Genomic DNA, 7,144 nt, shown 5'->3' with positions numbered 1-7,144 from the left:
ATGAATGAAATTGTGAACAAGAAAATAAAATATTTCATTTTTGTGGAATGGATTACACTGTATACTGTATACTATTACTCACAGTTGATGTACTTAAACTATGCTGTCGACCCACGTCCGCTTGCGAAAATTACGTTCAATGTCACTTATGATATTCGCCTTATCTTCCAAAGAAAACACGTTATGCTTCGACATTTTTATACAGTACATTCACTGCTGGAGCACTAGAAACAGACTGATCAGGTAGAAATGACAAACGCTGTATGATGTGACTGCGTACGCAGCCTTGGAATTTCCCGGGTCACTTGATGGAAACTGGGAGAGGGCTGATGTAGTTTGAAAGTCATCGAAATCTTACCTTCATTTATTCTCTGGACATAATGTCCGTCCCCTTTTAATAAAAGAAGACAATTTCATTTTCCGTTGTTGCGATGCTATCCGTCATAATGGAAATGTTTCTGAGAACAAAAGGCAACCCTTTGATGGCGGATGATTAGAAATAACAGTCGAGTAGAGTGCCTGAGAACAGAATGTCAACCCTTCGATGGTGGAGTGAGGCAAGGACGTCATGCGTTGCCTGGATTTACAGTACAGCTCATTGTCTAGGAATCACTAATCCTACCTTTGTCCTTTGACTAAAGGAGTAAGAAACTTAGAATGTTGTTCTCAACACATTCTTTCAATTTCATACAAGAAGGTCTGACTTCAAATAAGAATTTGTCAGGATACTAGGTTCACTATAACCGAAGCGAGGTTCACTATAAACGGAAATATTAATATACATTTTAATGTATGCGGGTCGGGACCAACGATTTAGGTTCACTATAGCGGGACTATAGGCGAATGTTCACTATAACCGAGTTCACTATATCCGGAGTTGACTGTAGTTAGGAGAAGTTGCTGTAATCAGACGGACGAATGGACAGAAAGACAGGCAGTATGTCCAAAATCATTTTCCGGGTGTCAGTACGTTGAAATAGAAAATCTTGAAGTATATTTTTGCAGAGAATAAAAAAGGGCCCGGATTTCTTCCTTGACCGAGATATGAAAATATTTATAATAAAATTGTGTGGTACCTGTAGGCTGTTAAGTCAACAGTCCGAAGAGTGGTTGGAACCTCATAACTGATACCAATAAGGCATCACTCATGTAGAGCTAGGATTCGTATGTAGTAATAGCTAATATTTTTAGTCGGTATACTGTAGTTTATAAACATGGAAGCCATGCCCCCCCCCCACTCCACATACTTGGCATTGTTGTCATTCAGTACTTCCATTAGTTAGCGCTAAGGGTCTTTAATCCTCTTAATCACCAATTACAAAACAGCGGGGGGTTTAAAATCTGCATTGTCTAGTCCTTGTGACTTTTCTTGCATTTCGAGTCTTGTCAACCAAGCTTAAAACCTTCTTAACCGGCATCACATCGACTCAACTATACTCGGCGTCATTGTTAATTCATACTACATATAAATCCTAGCTCTCGTCATGAGGCAACTAAGGAGATTATAGGTAGGGTGGCCAGTTCCTTTCTCCCTCCATTGCATACATCGCTGACTAATATGAATGAAAAAAAATATATATTTTTAAAGAATAAAATACGGTACTTCAGTTGCACTATTTTAAGCTTTATAATATAGCCTACATACAAGAATTCGGTTCTTAACATGAGACAACACTATCATCGTATAGCCCAGGCTTGCTTCGAATCCATGACGATGAATTACACGTAACATCAAGTCACTTTTTTTTGTCTCTATAATTAAGAGTATTTTTCAGCTCAATAAAAAATTCTGTAACTATCCGTGAACTGTTAAGGAACGGGAAAGGAGGAATTATTGATCAATTTTGTGATTGGCAGAGAGAGGGAGATTCACAAACGCAATGTAACGAAGTTGCTAAGAAACGATATTGCAAGACAGAAGAGTTTACGAAAGCAACAGTCAGGAAATTTTGTAGCGAACAAAATAATGGCGTCGTGAGGTTGTCTTGTTACGAGTTATATGGAAGAGCAGAATGAATGACCCGCAGGCTGTTGGGTTAGTGAGACACGTTTGCGTCATATTATAGCAACAATGATACGACGAGGCGTAGGAAGTCGTGCAGCAATCCATAAATCCATCGAGACAAGGAAGGCCTCCCATTATTCCTAGCTTTGTATTTAATTCCTATGCCTCAAATTGATCGCAAGATCATCTTTATGTTAGAAAAAGTGCCGAAAAAGAGGAGGACACTTTTACTCAATATGTTGGGTAATTTAATTTACAAAGACGAGATTAAATCTATGCGTTCGTGACAAATACTAACAAAACAAATACTAATTGCAGCAATGAATTACCTAGATTCGGTTCAAAAGTTTAAATACAATTATTTATTTATTTATTTATTTATTTATTTATTTATTTATTTATTTATTTATTTATTTATTTATTTATTTACGTATTAATTATTTTTGCAAGGAATAGTTGACACCTTTAGATGGATTATATTAATTTTGCAGTATTGGGTGATTGGTGTTAAAGGTTTGCTCTTAGATGTCATGTTGTTGTTATTATTATTATTATTATATTATTATTATCATCATCATCATCATTATTATCAACGTCATTATACAATCTACTTCCCACTTGTGTAATGGTGTGTATTATAGTAGTTCTGGTACCATACTAAATAAACCATTACGAAAATAAGATGTCTTCTTAAAGGCTTAAGAATTTTTCTAGTTATTTGACAGGTCTGCAATATTAGGCCTACCGATATCTGCGGTATAGTAGATCTATAACTCTGAATAGGAACCTTCTTGATGTTTGTATTAAGCCTCTTTGGAATAACTTTTCCGACAGAGATTAATAATGTGCCTGACTGTCAATATTTACTTATTCCTTATTCTTGATTCTAGATTCGCTTGATTTCGTTCTGATGGTTTCGATAGGCTACTTTGGAATTTTCCTATTATTGCTCTTAATTGATTTTTGGAGTCTGGAACGGCTAAATTTGTAAGATGAAGAGTTATTTTTAAACAGCACGTGTCATTAAATCTAATATTTTATAAACATTCAATTGAGTAAGTAACTTGGGCACATGATGTTTTACAACAAATTAAATTAAATCCTTTTCATTTGAATTAAATATTTTGGTTTATCTATAAATTGAATTACATATAATATACAGTCCTGGATAAGATATTGAAAGATTTTATATCTTTTCCATTAGCCATTTCAGATCCTCTACGAAACATGAAAAATTTAGATGAAAGATGGGTATAACAGATAAATTCTCTCCGTCACCGGGACTCGAACCCGGGTTTTCAGCTTTACGTGCTGACGCTTTATCCACTAAGCCACGCCGGATTCCAGTTCCGATGCCGGATTGAATTCCTCTCAGTTTAAGTTCTACCGGTCACTTTTTCCCTTAGGTGGCCTACACTCATGTACTGTGTCACAGAATATGTGACATTGGCACAATGTCCAACACAGGTGCAGAGGTGCACTCATTACGAGTGACTAAGTGGCCGGTATCCGACGAATGAGCGCCGTCTTGAATCATTAAGCGATCACTTACGCGTATCATATTATTATGATGTACCGAAGTACATATGATATTTTCGTGCAGGTATTCTGGGTTATCATATGATGAAGGATGGGTAGAACAGAGAAAAATTCTCTCCTACACTGGGACTCGAACCCGGGTTTTCAGCTCTAAGTGCTGACGCTTTATCCACTAAGCCACACCAGATTCCACTGTACCACTGAAGATTAGGCAAACTACTGGAAAGATTAGCAAAGCACTTTGAACTGGAACCGAAAGAGATCAGTGAAGATCTAAATTCGTGAAGGATGATGATGATGATGATAAATCATATCATGATCATGTTGGTCCGACTATCAGATATGAGAATAATAAACAGGACCAAGCATAACATGTGGACCAAGAAACGAAAACTACTTTATGAGCCTTGCATTCTTTCCTTCACGAGAAGTACAGAGAAAAGTTTCATAATATCATATTTATTATAGGCCTATATGGTTTACTTTTAGGTGTGAGTAGGGTTATATGTCAGCAATGCCGTAAATTGATTTAACAATTTTAGCCTTCAACAAACAATATTGCTGATTCTATTGAAATCTTAAATTATAATATTTATAAAAATATTTAAATTAACAAAAAACAGCATGTCATGTAATGTAAAACCTGTTGTCTTAAATTTTATCATTCAGTTGTGTCCTAAGACAACTTTTTAAACATAAGCAGCTTAATTTATTTTGTTTTTTATTTTATATCTAACAATGGGCCGCTTTATAATTTGATCACAAAAATGTTGATTTTGTTCTGGAATTTATTGTAGAACTTGATAAAAATATAACGATTTCATTAATCTTCTTTCAATTTATAGATACCTTACACTACGAATAAGTTAAAATTGTCAAGGAAGTGTTATTTCACTTGAAATCTTACTTCTTAACTTTGAAGTACAATGTGTATCGATAGACTTTATATTACATTTATCTATTCAACAGTGAATAATCAAGAACAGTCCATGTGAAAGCTATAAATTTGGTAATATTTTATATTGATCTTATGGTATTTGATTGTACTAAAACCAGATTTTCTTGAACAATCTAAGCCTCAAGTTTTGAAATCTAGAAATCTAGAAAATTTGATGGTGAATTTCTGTAGGCCTATAGTCATTTGTAATATAAATTATGTTATTTCACCTGAAATGTAGAGGCTAATGCCTGCTTGACGAGGTGTTTTTATTGAGTTACAGGAGAAACTACACATTTTACAGGATGTGGCTAGTGTAGTTTCTAAGTATAAATTATTAAAATATTCACTATGAATGTGCAGTTGTATAACTTATTATAACATGATGGCTTCCACTGTTGCTCAAGCGGTGAGGCTTTCTGCTATAAATCCAACTGACTAATGCTTTCAGTTATAAATCCAGCTGACTAAGTTTCGATTCCTTCTTTTGTAGTTACTGTGTGTGTTTCCCTTTCCTTGTGTATTATCTTGTGATGTCATAGTCTTAAGACATGCTAATCACGTGAGCAAGGAGTCGCAGAAATTGTATATGTTCAACGTTGATTCATAATCCTCAGAAGAGTAAGGACGGAATGAGCCTAAGGGCCCAGTTCCTGAACCATTTCAGGGTTCAATAAATAATTTAAGCTTACGTCCAATGGCTTATGAATCTATCTAGTAACTATATTCTGTGAACTATTGACACAGAAGAAGTCATACAAGGTTCCCGACGCCACTTTGTCATAATGTAGACGTCTATCAAAGTTCAAAATAGTATGCTGTAATAATGTTCTTCCTTTTACAAGTTTAGTGTACTTAGTGGCAAATCATTATCATGTATTGAGCTAGAGTTTGGCAACCATACTACCTGTTTCTTCGTAGAATTCGGCGAAATTCGGCTGAGGTGATCGAAAGAAATGTTTCTCGTGACCAATAGTACATGAGGAAAGTTGTCAGCTCAGATATTCGTATTTTCTCGAGTAACCTCTCTTAGTAATGGATTTAGCAGTCCATCAGATGAGCAACTTACGAAACACTGATTGCGTTGTAAGACGTGCGTGAGATGGGCATGGATCATGGTCAGCTGGAGGCTAAAAAACACTGCGAAGGCTGAATGAAACTTTGGGTGTCAGCTATTCTATGTGTTAACGGATTTCTTTTATTGCGTTTTTCTGAGACTTAGCTATAAAACTGTGGTCATTTTTACAGCACGAATTTTTATGCAAAATACATAGTAGAAATAAGGTTTTGTATGGCGATCAAGAGCGTTGCTGGTAAATCGTTGCACTGCAAGCCGGAGAGCCGCGGGTTCAATTTTCGATGTGATGATGAATTTTTTTCGACCGTACTATGACCCTGGAGTTCACTCAGCCTCTAAAAGTAATGCGTACTAGGGACATTTTTTGGAGCAGTAAAGGCGGCAAGCACGTATAGTACAACTGACATCCTTACTGCTGCTAATGCTGATTGTCTGCAAAGATACGAGCTTTAACCTTTCGTTACCTTGTGAGTCTCTATGGCCTGTAATAAAGATAACTTTATATCAGTGTTTAGAGATGCTACCATAGTCTACTATATACAGTCACGAAGCTTGAGTTTTGAGGGTGCTAGAAACACAAGACTGTGACGGTACTATTTTGCATTGCCTGTAATGAGGCGATATTAGCGATCCTAGTGGTGAGCAACTACCTAATGTTTGCATATTTACTACGTATTGAGCTTCGCGACTGTATATACTAGACTGTGATGCTATGGTCAAAATTGTTACAGCAATCATTGATTCAATATGATATAAATAAAAATCAATGTAACAGTTGTATGATCATCTTTATGAAATCATTAAACATTTAAAATATAGACATGTTTCGGGGTTGAATGCTGAGTTTACGTCAGGTCACGCTAGACGACGCGAAAACCGATCATCAGGTTACGTCCAACAATCTTCTTTCCACACTGAAGATGGAGTAGCATACAACACCGAAACATGTTTCTCGTCTTTTCAAACTTTTCCTCGTTTCTGTAAATCTCACTTACTACATTTGTATCGCAATATACTATTGCATCCTCTTTCCATTTATTCAAAAAGCCGTACTTAACTTTATGATAACAGCTAGAAAAAAAAAACAACGTAATTGTCTTCGTCACTTCATCAGTGAAGTTTCAGCCGACTTCCACAAACAGGATATTGCACAGTGGTAATGTAACTGTAAGAATTGGGACCACGCATAGCATGAGTTTAAATCTTATGAATCCATATCATACCTTAGAATTTAAATATGAGTTTATTATTCCGTCCAGAGAAAACTGGCTAAATGGTTGTGGATCACTATATTCTGTGTACGGACGGATGCGGAATAGAAGGTAGGCCTACTGGGGCTAAGGTCTCCGTCATACCTCTAAAATTAGGCTTTTTCTTTTGTCTGGGCAGATAAACAACAATATTTCATGCTAACATATTTGCGATTTTAGCCTCTGCAAACGCAATCCGGAAACTAGTGATGTCGGCCAGAAGTGTACAGAAAAAAGCTTTGTCGCATAGATACTTCGTAAGTCCCAGAAAGGAGGCAGAGCGCATGATCAAAAGAAGAACGACTAGTTGAGATAATAAAATTAGTTTTTTTTTT

This window comes from Periplaneta americana, chromosome 2 (assembly GCF_040183065.1).
Source record: "Periplaneta americana isolate PAMFEO1 chromosome 2, P.americana_PAMFEO1_priV1, whole genome shotgun sequence".
NCBI classification, from domain to species: Eukaryota; Metazoa; Arthropoda; class Insecta; order Blattodea; family Blattidae; genus Periplaneta; species Periplaneta americana.
Note: the sequence above shows the minus strand (reverse complement) of the source record.